The sequence below is a fragment of the Prunus avium genome, chromosome 4, assembly GCF_965620075.1.
Source record: "Prunus avium chromosome 4, drPruAviu1.hap1.1, whole genome shotgun sequence".
In the NCBI taxonomy this organism is placed as follows: domain Eukaryota; kingdom Viridiplantae; phylum Streptophyta; class Magnoliopsida; order Rosales; family Rosaceae; genus Prunus; species Prunus avium.
Window position 1 is genome coordinate 34,353,320 of NC_142287.1, and position 17,271 is coordinate 34,370,590.

Below are 17,271 nucleotides of genomic sequence, written 5' to 3' on the forward strand. Positions count from 1 at the left end.
TGGGTTTATTTATAATAATCTAATATCTATATCTATCACATGTGCAAGCTTTTACGCTAAGCGCTGGGGTCTAACGAGGACTCCTAAGAGCAAGTCCACCCCAGAAGGCTAAGACAAGGCAAAGGCAAGGCAAGGGCTATCGCTATTCATGTGAATAGTGGCAGCCTTGCCTTTTTTGGTTCCACCTCAAAAGGCAAGGGCAAGGGCAAGGGCAAGAAAAAAAAAAGATTATGCAACAAAATATAAACAATTTAGAAATGTAAGAAATAAAATGATTATGCAAGAAAAAAATAAATATGGAAGAAAATATAAACAATTTACAAATGCAAGAAAAAAAAAGACTACAATTGACAATTATTGGAAGGAGAAGAGTTTGTGTGAGGATTTGGTGTGGAAAGTGAATAAAATTATTATGTATTTATAGGGAAAACATCCATAATTTTTTGGTTTTTTTTTTATTTTTAAAAATTGAATTTTTTTTGGATTTTTTTGCTCGCTGACGTCAGCGTCTTCAAGATTCAGCCCAGACAATCATCAGCTTCCCCAGGCGTGGTAAGTGAATTGCAGCAAAATCAATTTTTTAGAACCCTAGGATTATATTCGTGTTCTGACAGGAAAAGAAAAATGATTATGTTCATTTAAATTTATAATTGTAATTGAGAATTCTTAAGAAACCGATTCCATTGGTTGAAATATTCTCTTAGCAGAGGATTCCATTTCTTTAGGGGTTCTAGGTGTGTTTATAATAGTGTGAGTAGGGTATGATGTCTGTGTCTTCGTTTGTAATAGTCTGAGTTGGAAGGATATGGGTATACAGATTGTAGAGCAACCAAAAGTTAATATTTGTTTGGCTGCTGAGAAGACATTAGAGAAAGTATAAGAAGTAAGTAATATTATAGATTAAAACAAATTAGAAAGAGATTATAGAGAAATTCCTAGAAAGATTGTATTTAGGTTCGAAAGGAACAGAAGAACATACCAATGCTTTAAAGGAAATGAAAATAAAATACAAGAACATGATGAAAATATACTGAAAGAAGAAAATGGATACCATATATCTAACAGAATTTGTAGAAGATTCCTTCACGAGTAGTGCGATTTTGTTGTATTCATGTTGTGATATAGTATTTTTGTTGGTTGATCTGTATAATTTTATTTTCGCGTTTATAATGTGCGATCACTTTCTAGTGGGTCCTGGATTGTTGGTGATAAAGCCAAGTAGGTGAGCTAACGCACCCATATGGGTCTCTATCCGATTCCATTTCATTGTTTTAGAGGTCAAGTTTTCAAACCCACTAGCCCATCACAATACAGTAGCTTCTTCACCCAATTATTTTTAATTGAAATGACATATTTTATTACAAATGGTAATTAGGGTACTGTTGCTTCTAGCTACTAACAAAGTGTTGGACTCTCCAGTCAACCAGTCCAAATTGAAATGTCGGGCGACTAATTGACTTGTGGACGCACTACTTTCGGCAAATCATGTTTTATTTTATGTCAAGATAAAAACTTAAAAAGCATATTTGACTGGTGATTTGGGCAGATATGAGGTGTGTGTGGTTACAGATGAAATAAGATCATTTTTCATATTTTGTAATTTGTTCTTGTCCTCATGTGCAGTTTTTTTGACACTTCCATAGTGAGAATTTTTATGCTAATTAAGGTATCAATCCTTAAGTAATATAGTTTCGGGTTCGAGTAATTTACAAATTGTTTTTTTTTTACCAACTAGCTAATTTAGTGGTAATTTTCTCACTAATGTTGAAAGAATTCCCATGTTCAAATTTGTTAACAGAAATTTAGAGTCGATTTGAATAGCGAGTTTAAATCCAAACATATAAGTATAAGATATTAGTTCAATTGACTCATTCAACTTTAAGTTAATATCTGCATGGGATTGTATATGCTACGGGAGCGGCAGAACAGGTGTGCTAAGTTGGTTGATTTGGGCTCGATGATACTAGATACTATGTTCTAGATTTGGGTGATTTGGCATCTGCTATGATGCGCTTGGTATTTGTTGTGATGCATTTGCTATATGTTTTGATGCATTTGGTATATCTTTTGCTATCTGTTATGATTCACTTGGTATCTGTTTTGATGCATGTTGTATCTGTTATGATGCATTTTGTATATGGTATGATGCATTTAGTGTATGTTATGTTGCTTTTGGTATCTGTTATGATGTATTGTCTATCTATTATGAAGTATTGGCTATCTGTTATGATTGAATGGACGATAATAATTATGGATGCTCAGTTGGTTCAGTTACTATCTATTATTATGCATAACTGGTATGTCTCTATTTAGAAATATGCTGCAATAGATTTGACTGATATGCAGGATGATGGGAGAAAGGAAGACATGAAACATAATAAGAGTCCGGTGACAATGGTGAACGGTGAATCCCTAAGTTTGGTAAACCTTGGTCGTCTGTGAAGAAGGTGTTTCTGTCCTTTAACCTTGAAATGCGAAAGCACTAGGTGACACTTATTTTAGATTTATCTAGGATTCGAAATTAGATTTGTGTAGGACTCCATCATTGTTCTAGTAGTTTAAAATCTGTTGAAAATAGTTTTCTAGCTAAGAGTTGATCTGGTAGTTCAAAATCCGTTGAAAATAGTTTTCTTGCTAAGAGTTGTTCTATGTGTTGAAAACACTTCAAGGTATGCAACCGTGTGAACACACATTGTTCTTACATTTGATATGCACTGCACGATTCACAAATGCCACATTGTGGATAGTATGTTAATAAAAAGAACTTACCTTTTCCTGAATCATCTAAAAGGCAAAAGGCTTAATATTGGAAATACAAATGTAACCGGTTTTCAAGCCAAGCCGAGAACTTGTGTTGTGAGACAGTTGTGTACATGTGATGTAGTCATATGACGTTGCACACGCTTTCAGGATACGTCAATTACCATACAAAGTTGACTGGAATGATTACAAAATTACAAAAGAAAAACTGGAAATGATATTCATATTTCCAGAAACCCAAAAAACTCCTTACATTTTCATGGAATTCACTGCTACCTTCAGAAATGACAGATTGACATTGTGGACAATATTTTATAAATAAAAAAACACTTACCTTGATTCCAAAAAAAAAAATACATGACAATATACTGGGCAATACTATACTCAAACATTCCTAAACTTATTTATCCATAAAAGGCAAAAGGCATTATAAAATTGGGAAATAATATACACATGTAACCAGTTCCAAGGCAATCATGAGGACTTGTGAGACAGTTGTTGTGAATATGGGATGCATGCATATGAAATGTTGCACAAACATTGTTGATACGTACAAAAAATTACAAAATTGCACATAAAAACTGGAAATGATATTCATATTTCCAAAAAGCCAAAACACTTTTGACATTTTCATGAAATTCATTGCTAAAATTGAGAAATGATACAACTAACAACAGTAGCAGCATATCTTTAATGTCCTTCACTATATGAATTATGTGAGCATATTTTGATCGTTCGAAATGGAGTTTTGAATTATGTTTCATGGGGGTTGTGAAAAGTAGGTGGTTGTTGTTAATAATATGTTAACTCGCAATTGTACGGGGCAATTAGTAGTATAGCAAGACAAGTACGAGGTCGTACCCACGAAGACTGAGAAGTTCAAATTAGTTATGTACTTTAGATTACCAAATTCAAGAAGTTAGGAAGTTAAATCTAAAACAGAATTTAAAGCAAGAGTGAGTTTGAAAACAAATGCAGCAAGATTAAAATGAACTTTGAAGTGAGAATGCTTGTGATTATAGAAAGAAATGAACAAACTGAAATTGCAACGGAAAGCAAGTAAACAAAAGTAACAAAGGGTGATTTTGAAAGTTAAAACACAGGTTTGGAGACTAGGGCATTCGATTCACCATAACAATTCAATTCTGGGTTATAAAGATTCAAGTAACAAGTCTAATTCAGATTCAAAGATTGATTCTAGCTAAAGTATGATTAGGCCATGGTGTTTGGTCCTAACCTTGTGTTCCTAATTCCCTAATTTGATCATTTGTTGTCTAACCTAAAATTAAGCATTAGGAACCCATTAAGCATAGAAGAACATTTTAAACAACCAAGTATGTATCTAATCCCTGTTGTCGAATGTCCATACATACTCTTCCTATTCATAGTTCAATTCGAATTAAAGCATGGTGTATACTCTTAATTCAAATCAAGATAGTTAACAAACAAGTTCTAATGGTGATCAATCATTCAAACAAGCATGTTAACTTATAAGCATAATGAATAAGAACATGAATCATGAATCAAACTTGAAACTCCAAACTTATAAACCCAGAATATTCATGTTAGGTTACATCGAAGCCCTAGTTATGGATTTAGCTACTCATAATGGAAAAGAGACTTGAACAGAAATGAGAAAACATAATGAATGCAATAAGAGTAGAAAAACCCTTTTTCTGAAGTTCTTGTGGTGTCCAAGGCTTCTCCAAGTGCTTCTCCACTTCTAATGCTTCTCCAAGAGCTTCCCCACTTCTAGAAAGATGTATGAAGAATATGGAGGTGATTTGGGATGAGTTTGAGTGAGTGGTGATGGCTAAGGAAGATGAAATTCGTAGGGAAATGGAAGAGAAGTTTGCTGGAGTTGTTTTGGTGATTGTTGGAGTGTTTGGGATTGTGAGAGTGTTTGAGGATGGTTGGAGTGAATTGTGGGGGTTGTGAATCTCAGGATTTGTTGTGTTTTGAATGTGGAATGGATGTGGTATTTATAGGGAGAGGGGAGTGATAAATCTGAATTCAATATGGCTAATGCATTCAACACTTGCATTATACAATCTAAATTGGTTGATGCACTTCACTAATGCATACAACACTTGCATTATAAAATCTGAATTGGTTGATGCACTTCACCAATAAATCCCACCAGCAGCCCTAGCTCATCTTCATGTCACCATGACCAAGCTTCCAACAAGCTCAATAGCTCATGCCTAGCTCACCATGACCAAGCTTCCAACCAGAAACAATAGCTCATCCTGAGGTCAGCATGACCAGCAACTTCAAGGGCTTACGAATTGGGCTTCCCTTAAGCAAATTAAGACTTTAAGCACTCAAACTTGAAGTTCAGAATGTCTTCTTTCCAGCCATATATCATTTGGGCCAATCCAAGGTCGGAGGAGGAAGTTAAGGCCAAAACAAATTGCTAACTCATTTTGCGCGCTGATAAAATCCATCCTGAGCATGGCTCTGTGTTTGCTAGGTAACAGACTCCATATTTATCCAATGGGGCTGAATTTTGGATATGTTATAGTACACACCCATTGGAACAACTTTCATGAAGAATGCTGCCTCATCCGAGCTGTGTAGATTGCTGAAACAAAGCTTGCAATATGACCCACGAAACTGGACTGGCAAGAGGCTGTAGGAAAAATGAGTTTGTCTTTAAGCTCTTCTTCCATTCATCCAAATTAGGCCTTAACATGCTTGAATTGCATGAATTATGCTCTCTTGCTCTATTGGCCTACAAAACACACAAATAGAGGCAAATAACTCAGAATTATAGGAAACTAAGCAAAAGAAGTAAGTAAATTGGGCATGTATATGTATGAAATTATGAGCTTAACACACCCCCAAACCTAGATTTTGCTAGTCCTCGAGCAAAACAAAAGAAAAACAAAGGTAAAAACAAAACAAGAAGTTAACTAGACCACTTTCGTAGGTAACTCGATTGCATTGAGCGTATGCAATAAGCCTTTAAACCTCTAGGCATCCCTAGTAGGAGGAGTTGTGTCTCCTGAGGGTTTAACAGATACGATACCCACAAACGTTTTTCTAACTCTACAAAACAAAATGGTTAGAAAAACAACTTTGAAATCAACTAATGAAAATGAAAGAAAGTTTTAGTCATACCTTCAACACCATAGAGTTGCCAAGATAGGTCATCAATCAGTGTGTACAAGTGGAAGCTATAGCTCAAAGGCACACAGTTTCAAAGCAAGCACACTCAAACCTTGAATAGAGAACATGCTTCGACTCTAATTCTCACAGATAACACTCAATCACTCAGAACCTATGTTTTAATTCTCTCAAGAAAGCATAAGTAAGTGTATGAAATAGAAGCACAAATTTGGTTAGATCTCATGAAAGGAATTAAATACTAAGAATAGAGATACACACATACTTACCAGCACCCATGAATACATCCTCAAAGATCAGCTAGGTCTTTCACAATGTTGTAATGAAAGGCTAAGGTTTAGGGGAAATGGAAGAATTGGAAGAAAAAACAAATAACTTAAGAACATACCAAGGTTGCATGCTTCATTAATCTGCAAGGCATCATTGATTTAGATTGGCATGGCAGCAAACTTCATGGTATCACCTGGCATAGACTTTATTTTTCACACTTAGATCAAATCGAAACACTTTCATCTTCGTTGATTTGATCTGCGTCTTCATTAACTTCATTGCACAGATTTACACCAAATTTCATTTAGGTACACGGCAGCAACTTCCTTGCATCAAACTTTATCTTGGCACACCTTGGTATATTTCTAAGTTATAGGGTATGGCTACAAGAGGTTAAGTATCTCAGATTGAGATACAAAGGTAGGGAAAATGATGAGGGTGATAAAAGAAAAGGCTTTGAGTGTTTGGCTTCAAGAGGGCTAATGGAACACACATATGGGTAGGGTGAAAAGAAAGCATATAGAATGGTTATACACACATAGCCTAGCATCACTTCAATGAGTTCATTCATGAATGAGAGCAAGCATATGATATCTGCAAAAGAGAATCATCCTTAGTATTCGATCAAAATGAAATGATGAGATCAATTAGAGTGAATTGAAGAAAATAAGTATGGATGAGAAATAGAACACTTTAAACCCTCTCAAGAAAGCAATTAGGCTCGATATAGCTCACTAGGGTAGTCTCCACTATTTTCCTTCAAGAATTTGAGCATGGTACTTTAGCCACCAGAATTCTAAGAGCCAAAGCTTTGTGAAGTGCAAAATTCTGATATGAAAACCTCAATGGCAGCTCCATAGCATCGATTGTATGACATTTAGAAAAAAAAATTAGTGACAAATGAACGAAAATTGAAACACAAATGAATGAAATTTGAAAACCTTCTCCCAGACCTGAATTAAACATTGTCCTCAATGTGAAAGCATACAAAAGATGATTGAGAACAAACAAATGATAAAGGGAAAAGTTTAGAAGAAGGTTTAGGAAAAAAAAGAAAAAAAAGAATATATAAGCAACTCATGGATGACCAGTTAAGGGCCTCAGAAAACACAGCCAGGGGATCCGGGAAGGTTGGAGGGGTCACAATGGTCCCGCTTAAAACCCAAACTTCTTAGACACCGAAGGTGTCGCCTAAAGAACTCCTAGACACTGTATTGACGGAGGTGCTCACTGGGGTTACCAAAAGTTAGCTTATATGAATTTTTTTTTTTTTTTTATATAAAATTTTTAAATTTATTTATTTATAAAAAGGAACAGAAACTTAAAAATAAAAACAAAACAAGTAAAGAGAAAGGATTGAAATGCTTCCCCTTGATGCGATTAGGTCGATTGCTACCAAGCACCTTCTTCTTGAACACATGGGTTGCCTCCCAAGAAGCGCCTTAGTTACTGTCTTGGCAAGACATTGTGCAATCAGCTAAGTTGATGGTACGAAGGGAAGTTGATCTACCACATGGCCAGTTTGGATGCCAGCTGAAACTCCCTCATAGAATGGCTTTAAACGTTGTCCATTTACTTTGAAAGTCGAGCCATCTTTAGGGTTTTGAATCTCCACAGCTCCATAGGGAGAAACATTGACCACGGTGAATGGGCCTTGCCATCTAGACTTCAATTTTCCTGGAAAGAGACGCAAACGTGAGTTAAACAAAAGAACTGACATACCTTTGGAGAACTCTTTCCGTTGAATGTTTCTGTCATGGTAACTCTTGGTTCGTTCTTTGTAAAGCTTTGCATTCTCATAAGACTCATGTCTAATTTCTTCCAATTCATTGAGCTGAAACTTTCTTGCATGGCCTGCCTTGTCTAGATCAAAATTTAACTTCTTGATGGCCCAAAAAGCATTGTGTTCAAGCTCCATTGGCAGGTGACAAGCTTTCCCAAACACAAGACGATAAGGGCTCATTCCAATGGGAGTCTTATATGCAGTCCTATAAGCCCATAATGAATCATTGAGCTTAGCTGCCCAATCTTTCCTTGTATTGTTCACCACCTTCTCCAGGATGTGCTTAATTTCTCTATTGCTTATTTCCACTTGACCAGAAGTTTGCGGATGATATGGTGTAGAGACTCGATGGGTGATGTTGTACTTCTTCATGAGTGCTTCGAATGGCTTGTTACAGAAGTGGCTGCCTCCATCACTAATGACAGCCCTTGGAGTACCAAACCTTGTGAAAATATTATCCTTCAAGAACTTCAGCACCACCTTATAATCATTGGTTTTGGTGGCTATGGCTTCCACCCATTTAGACACATAATCAACAGCAACAAGTATGTAAGTATAACCAAAGGAAGATGGGAATGGTCCCATGAAATCAATACCCCACACATCGAAGAGCTCCACAACAAGTATGTTATTCAATGGCATTTCATTCCTGCGACTTATGTTCCCCATCCTTTGGCACCTATCACACTTAACACAAAAATTAAACGCATCTTTGAATAGAGTGGGCCAAAAGAAACCAGATTGCAGAATTTTAAGTGCTGTTTTCTTAGCTCCAAAGTGACCTCCACAAGCCAATTCGTGGCTATGCCTAAGTATGCTTTCTTGCTCTTCTTCTGGAACACATCTTCTGATGAGTTGATCCGGGCAATGCTTGAATAAGAAAGGTTCATCCCAGACATAATGTTTCACCATGGAAAAGAACTTCTTCTTGTCCTGAGAAGTTAGATCATTTCTAAGAACACCACAAGTAAGATAATTAACAAAATTAGCATACCATGGCTCTTTGACTTGGGCAGCATATAGTTGTTCATCAGGGAAAGTCTCATTCAAGGGTAGCATAGCTGCTCCTTTTTCTTCAACCACAATTCTGCTCAAATGATCAGCTACCACATTCTCACATCCCTTCTTATCTCGAATCTCCAAATCGAATTCTTGCAGCAAGAGAATCCATCTAATCAAGCGTGGTTTGGCATCCTTCTTAGTGAGCAAGTATCTAAGAGCTGCATGGTCAGAATAAACAATTACTTTAGAACCAACAAGGTAAGAACGAAATTTTTCTAAAGCAAAAACCACAGCAAGCAACTCCTTCTCTGTTGTGGAGTAGTTGATTTGAGCATCATTCAAGGTCCGGCTAGCATAATGAATCACATGGGGCAGCTTGTTCTTCTTTTGACCTAAAACTGCACCAATAGCAAAGTCAGAGGCATCACACATTATTTCAAATGGTAAAGACCAATCCGGAGCTATGATAATAGGGGCTGAAGTTAGCTCCCTCTTCAAGGTAGTAAAAGCTTCCATGCAAGCTTCATTAAACTCAAAAACAGCATCCTTAGCAAGGAGATTACACAATGGCCTTGTAATGCTTGAGAAATTTTTGATGAACCTTCTATAGAATCCAGCATGACCTAGAAAGCTTCTAATTCCTTTAACAGAGGTAGGGGGTGGAAGATTTGAGATGAGGTCGATCTTGGCTTTATCCACTTCGATTCCCTTGCTTGAAATCACATGGCCTAGCACAATGCCTTGTCTCACCATGAAGTGACACTTCTCCCAATTCAAAATCAGATTTGTTTCCTGGCATCTTTTAAGCACTAGAGACAAGTGGTGAAGACAATTATCAAAAGAGGAACCAAAAACTGAAAAATCATCCATAAATACCTCAATGAATCGTTCCACCATATCTGAAAAGATTGACATCATGCATCTTTGGAAAGTTGCTGGGGCATTGCACAAACCGAATGGCATCCTTCTATAAGCAAACGTACCAAATGGGCATGTGAATGTGGTTTTCTCTTGGTCTTCCGGAGCAATGGGAATTTGATTATAACCTGAAAAACCATCAAGAAAACAATAGTAAGCATGGCCAGATAAACGTTCAAGCATTTGATCAATGAAAGGCAAGGGGAAATGATCTTTTCTAGTGGATGTGTTCAACTTCCTGTAATCAATGCAAACTCTCCAACCAGTGACAGTTCGTGTAGGAACTAGCTCATTCTTCTCATTCTTCACAACGGTGATTCCGGACTTCTTTGGAACAACTTGCACAGGGCTCACCCACTTAGAATCTGAAATTGGGTAGATGATTCCTACATCGAGTAGCTTTAAAACTTCAGCTCTAACCACCTCTTTCATGTTGGGATTTAGCCTCCTTTGGGCATCACGAGATGGTTTGCTGTCTTCTTCCATTAAAATCCGGTGCATGCACATGCTTGGACTAATTCCTTTGATGTCTGCTATGGTCCACCCAATGGCTGTTTTATGCTCTTTTAGAACTTTAATTAAGCTCTCTTCTTCATGTGAGGAGAGACCTGCAGCAATTATAACAGGGAGAGTTTCGTTAGCACCCAAATATGTATATTTAAGATTATTGGGAAGAGGTTTAAGTTCTAGCTTTGGTGGGATGACAATGGATGGCTCCAATTTCGTGGATGATGGTCCAAGAGGCTCGATTGGTGGCCTAAAGGATGGTGGGTATGGCGGAAACACTTCTAAGGCAGCCACCACTTCTTGGAACTCCGGTTCACAAAGATCTTCCTCTTCTTGTGTTAAGACAGCTTCTAGAGCATCATTAGACTTTCTCTGCAAAATTTTGGAAGAAACCTCATGATCCACAACATCAATTGAAAAGCAAGAATCAAGAGAGATAGAAGGTTGAGATAGAGCATTAAGCATTTTAAATTCAACAGTTTCACCCAAAACAGTCATGGAGAGGGTGCTATCTTTCACTTTGATGATTGTGTCTGCAGTGGCCATGAATGGTCTGCCTAGGAGAATGGGATCAACACGATCTCCATTTGGATTGTCTTCCATGTCCATCACTACAAAATCAGCAGGGAGAATTAGTGTATTAACTTGAACTAGAATATCTTCTACAATACCTTTTGGATATTTTATAGAATGATCAGCTAGTTCAAGTCGCATTGAAGTCTTCTTCATCCCTTCTAAGCCAAGCTCTTGATAAACTGAATATGGCAAAACATTGATGCTTGCTCCCAAGTCCAACATGGCTCTTCCAACCTTCTTGCCTCCAATGTTAATGGGAATGTCAAAGCTGCCAGGATCATCTAGTTTTGGTGGAAGCTTCCTTTGCAATACAGCACTTACATTCTGGTCGAGCTTTACTCCTTCATTTGGAGCGAAATTGAGCTTGTGAGTTTTCAAGTCCTTGATGAATTTTCCATATGCAGGAATCTGTTCAATAAGATCAAGCAAAGGCAAATTGATATTAACTTTACTCAAAATATCATAAATCTCTTTAAAAGCCTTATCTTGCTTTGCTTTCTTAAGACGGCCTGGAAATGGAATCTGTGGAACATATGGAGCGGGTGGCACGTATCTATCTTCTTGAAGATGTGGTGGCACAAATTTGTCATCCCTTTTATGCAATTGGAATTGATCGGATTTCTGAGAATCTGATTTGGCCTTAGGAGCAGATTGAGAAGTTTTGAGTTGTTCTCCTTCCGTAGCCATGGTCTCCTCGTCTTCATCTTCTACAATCACAACATCATTTGAAAGATTAGAATCATCTTTATTATCAATGATCTTACCTGATCTGAGCACATGAATGGCCTTGGCTTCTGGGTTCTTTGGATTGATCTCAGTTTGGCTTGGCCATTTCCCAGGCACTCTTTGAGTTATTTCAGCAGCTATTTGGCCTAATTGGACTTCCAACTTGGAGATGGCAGCTTGTGTAGTTTGCTGAAAATTGGATTGGTTGATTGCCATCTGCTTCACTATATCTTCCAATGATGATGATGATTGTTGTGGCCTTTGGAATGAAGGGGGATTTGCTTGATTCTGGGTATTTCTCCATGAAAAGTTTGGATGATTCCTCCAACCTGGATTATAACTTTGAGAGTATGGATCATTTCTTGGACCTTGGTTGTAGGAATTTACCAACTTAGCTTGCTCTTGCACAAATTCTGGATATCCAGCCCCAAGTGGACAAGCTGTGGTAGCATGGTCATGAGATTCACAAATGCTACACACTTCCTTCGGAGGGCTTCTTGAGTTTAATGCAAGAAGAGCATCTAGCTTTTGTTCCAGTTTTGAAATCTGCACACTAGAAGCATCATTAGAACCACTAATAACACGTTTACCTCTTGTATCCGTATGTTGGGTCTCCATTGCTATCTCCTCAAAGAGTTCGTACGTTTCTTCTGGAGTTTTGGTTTTAAAAGAACCACCTGCAAAATTGGTGACTATATTATGACTAGAAGGGGTTAGTCCTTTATAAAACATACGCATTTGAAGCTTCAATGGAATCCCATGATGAGGACATTGGTTGAGCAACCCATTGAATTTCTCCCATGCTTCACAAAACGATTCATCATCTTGCTGTGCAAATAACAAGATCTTGTCCCTAAGCATGTCGGTCTTTTGCGTGGAGAAGTATTTTTCTAGGAACTTCTTTTGAATGGCAGACCATGTAGTGAGTGAACCAGGCTTCAAAGAATTCAACCAATACTTCGCCTTATCCTTTAAAGTGTATGGAAACACTCTCATTCGAAGTTGATCTTCTGTCACACCTGTCAAGGGAAAAGAACTCACAACATTAAAAATATCCTTTATATGAGTCAATGGATCTTCATTAGGTAAACCATAAAAGGAAGGCAGCATATTAAGATGAGAAGATTTAAGCTCATAATTTCGAGCTACAGTGGGCAGCAAAATGCTTGAAGGAGATGCTGGAATTGTTGGGATATCAAGTTCTCCCATGAACTCAATGGCAGCCATCATTTCTTCTTCTTCTTGGTCTGAACTTGCTTCCGAATTTGAAAGTGAAGAACCAGGAAGTTCAGTGTGGAGAGCAAGACTTGTAAATGTAGCAAGAGCTTGCTCTTTTGCAGTTGACAACTCCCTTTCTAGACGATTCTGAATTTCAGAGGTCACTCGTCTGGGTTGCAATGATGGTCCTGCGTTCAAAGATCTAGAACGTTGGAACGAAGACCTCACTTGTTCAAGGAATGGCCTGTTAGACATAAACTACCTGAAACAGAAAATTAGATTAATTAGAAACACTAAAAAGAATAGGGTAACCTTGGGCACATAACCAGGGAAGAACTTTCGTTCAGTCCCCGGCAACGGCGCCAAAATTTGTTGTTAATAATATGTTAACTCGCAATTGTACGGGGCAATTAGTAGTATAGCAAGACAAGTACGAGGTCGTACCCACGAAGACTGAGAAGTTCAAATTAGTTATGTACTTTAGATTACCAAATTCAAGAAGTTAGGAAGTTAAATCTAAAACAGAATTTAAAGCAAGAGTGAGTTTGAAAACAAATGCAGCAAGATTAAAATGAACTTTGAAGTGAGAATGCTTGTGATTATAGAAAGAAATGAACAAACTGAAATTGCAACGGAAAGCAAGTAAACAAAAGTAACAAAGGGTGATTTTGAAAGTTAAAACACAGGTTTGGAGACTAGGGCATTCGATTCACCATAACAATTCAATTCTGGGTTATAAAGATTCAAGTAACAAGTCTAATTCAGATTCAAAGATTGATTCTAGCTAAAGTATGATTAGGCCATGGTGTTTGGTCCTAACCTTGTGTTCCTAATTCCCTAATTTGATCATTTGTTGTCTAACCTAAAATTAAGCATTAGGAACCCATTAAGCATAGAAGAACATTTTAAACAACCAAGTATGTATCTAATCCCTGTTGTCGAATGTCCATACATACTCTTCCTATTCATAGTTCAATTCGAATTAAAGCATGGTGTATACTCTTAATTCAAACCAAGATAGTTAACAAACAAGTTCTAATGGTGATCAATCATTCAAACAAGCATGTTAACTTATAAGCATAATGAATAAGAACATGAATCATGAATCAAACTTGAAACTCCAAACTTATAAACCCAGAATATTCATGTTAGGTTACATCGAAGCCCTAGTTATGGATTTAGCTACTCATAATGGAAAAGAGACTTGAACAGAAATGAGAAAACATAATGAATGCAATAAGAGTAGAAAAACCCTTTTTCTGAAGTTCTTGTGGTGTCCAAGGCTTCTCCAAGTGCTTCTCCACTTCTAATGCTTCTCCAAGAGCTTCCCCACTTCTAGAAAGATGTATGAAGAATATGGAGGTGATTTGGGATGAGTTTGAGTGAGTGGTGATGGCTAAGGAAGATGAAATTCGTAGGGAAATGGAAGAGAAGTTTGCTGGAGTTGTTTTGGTGATTGTTGGAGTGTTTGGGATTGTGAGAGTGTTTGAGGATGGTTGGAGTGAATTGTGGGGGTTGTGAATCTCAGGATTTGTTGTGTTTTGAATGTGGAATGGATGTGGTATTTATAGGGAGAGGGGAGTGATAAATCTGAATTCAATATGGCTAATGCATTCAACACTTGCATTATACAATCTAAATTGGTTGATTTACTTCACTAATGCATACAACACTTGCATTATAAAATCTGAATTGGTTGATGCACTTCACCAATAAATCCCACCAGCAGCCCTAGCTCATCTTCATGTCACCATGACCAAGCTTCCAACAAGCTCAATAGCTCATGCCTAGCTCACCATGACCAAGCTTCCAACCAGAAACAATAGCTTATCCTGAGGTCAGCATGACCAGCAACTTCAAGGGCTTACGAATTGGGCTTCCCTTAAGCAAATTAAGACTTTAAGCACTCAAACTTGAAGTTCAGAATGTCTTCTTTCCAGCCATATATCATTTGGGCCAATCCAAGGTCGGAGGAGGAAGTTAAGGCCAAAACAAATTGCTAACTCATTTTGCGCGCTGATAAAATCCATCCTGAGCATGGCTCTGTGTTTGCTAGGTAACAGACTTCATATTTATCCAATGGGGCTGAATTTGGGATATGTTATAGTACACACCCATTGGAACAACTTTCATGAAGAATGCTGCCTCATCCGAGCTGTGTAGATTGCTGAAACAAAGCTTGCAATATGACCCACGAAACTGGACTGGCAAGAGGCTGTAGGAAAAATGAGTTTGTCTTTAAGCTCTTCTTCCATTCATCCAAATTAGGCCTTAACATGCTTGAATTGCATGAATTATGCTCTCTTGCTCTATTGGCCTACAAAACACACAAATAGAGGCAAATAACTCAGAATTATAGGAAACTAAGCAAAAGAAGTAAGTAAATTGGGCATGTATATGTATGAAATTATGAGCTTAACAGTGGTCAAATGCCGTTCCTAACCTTGCATTAGCGGGAAAGAAAGTTATTGTAGGAATTATTTTTTTTTCTAACACTTTTTGAATTATTATTGACCCTAAAAGGTAATCAATTTTAAAGTGTAAAAATTAAAATTAGGGGCTCATCCCTAATATAAATAGCATTCCAAACACGGGTCTAACAAGTAATGGGACAATCGCTTTTGAGCAATTGTGAATAGCATTCCTCTATGCCTCACCCTATATATACATATAATATGAAAAGTCTCTTGTATGAAAAAGTTGATTCCATAATACCCCTAACGCCTAAACCCCAAACCCCAAACCTCTAAACCCTAACCCCTAAAACCTAAACCATAAACTCTACCATTTTGAATCAATTTTGAAGTACAAAGAAATAGTTAATTGGATGATATGCCAAGTGGCGGTTTTCCTTGCTAATGATGCAAATGAAAACATAACCACACTTTGTAAACCCTTAGCTATTGTTTATTTGATCACATAAGGACGGGATCGAAATTTGAAGTATGTAATCGAAGGAAATGTCATACCAATCCTGACACTATTTTTTTTGGAAATTGTTTGAATTATGAACGATTTTTAAATAAGTTGTGAAGTAGAAAGAAATAATTAATTGCATGAGAAAAATACAATAACAAAACAATACATAGCTACTTGTCACACTAATACATAGGAATATCACAATATATTCATAGGAATTTTCTGTGTATTTTTATGATTTTTAATTTATTATGAATTTTAGAAATTAAATTACCGATAAATAATATGAAATATATTAAATTGACACGTGGCAGAGTCTTGGACATTGATTTTTATGACATGGCATGTGTGTCATAGACATTGATTTCACCTCCCTATTTTGTTTTCGCTGGCGCTCTTTTTTGAGTGAAATTCTAATTTCGCGCTATCCCTCTCATTCCCTCATCCTAAAAAAAAATCACGCTTTTTTCTCTTTTCAGCCCCAAATCGAAACCACTTCCCCCGTCCTCTCTCCTTATCTCTTTTCCAGACCCAAACCCTAAAATTCGCACACCCACTATCTACTCTACCTCTCCCTCTCCCTCTCCTCATCTATCTGTCTCTGTCTCTGTCTCTCTGTATGTGGCTACATGGTCTCTAAGAAGAAGTATGATTGCTTTGTAAGTATCTATTTCAAGAATTCAATTTCTTATTTCGTATTTGGGTTTCAAGTTTTATTTTTATTTTTGCAGAATCTAGGTTGGTTTGTCTCCTCTCTCCCTCTTCGTTCCAGTAACCCTCTCGCCCTTGGTTTGTATCAATTCCTAAACGCCAATTTATTTTTTCTTTAAATATGTTTCCTGATTAATTTTTCTGTATTGGTTCTGAAAAAAAAATGGGTATTTTGTTGTTGGTTCATTCTATCTAGTTCACGGTTTTGATAAATTTTCAACCATCCTAAGCCCATTGTACAGATTGATGGTAGAAAAAGTAGCAGATCTTGATAGTCTTGAAAGTTTGTGAATCTCCTTTGTTTAATTGTGTTGTGAATTTTTTTTTTTAGGGGATAGGATGTGCTGTGATTCTTTGGTGGTATTATTATATGAGGAGAGGGACTTGCAGATTTGGCACTTCTTGTAGGTTTCGCCATCCTGAACATGTAATTAATTTTCTGCTCTTCTTCTTTCTGTTTATAGATGAAGACTCTGGTTGGTACGATGGTCAGGTACATAGGTTTTTAGTTTACGTTTTGGTTTTTACCAAGTTGAATGATTATGTTACATCTAAAGTTGATTCAATGCTCACAACTCTTTTAGCATATTTCATTGCCTTAAAAGTTGGAAGTTTTTCCTTTTCAATGCAATTTCCTTCCCTTTTGTAGAATCATAAAGCTTGCTTTCGAACTAATTCTTTTTGCTTGTAAAGAAGTATATGACAAGGTAGTAAAAGTTGGATATTCCATTGAAGTTGCCTGGAGGATATAT

General features: G+C 37.0%; 1 long non-coding RNA gene and 1 other non-coding gene across 2 annotated transcripts; both read left to right on the plus strand.

Annotated features, from left to right (window-relative positions):
* Window positions 1-12,425: 12,425 nt before the first annotated feature.
* Window positions 12,426-12,532, plus strand: LOC148295296 (small nucleolar RNA R71). The gene has a single exon (XR_015835532.1). It is a non-coding gene; the product is annotated as a small nucleolar RNA R71 (small nucleolar RNA).
* Window positions 12,533-16,312: 3,780 nt separating this feature from the next.
* Window positions 16,313-17,246, plus strand: LOC110767335 (uncharacterized). The gene is made up of 3 exons (XR_015835110.1): window positions 16,313-16,467; window positions 16,540-16,597; window positions 16,851-17,246. It is a non-coding gene; the product is annotated as an uncharacterized LOC110767335 (long non-coding RNA).
* Window positions 17,247-17,271: the final 25 nt, after the last annotated feature.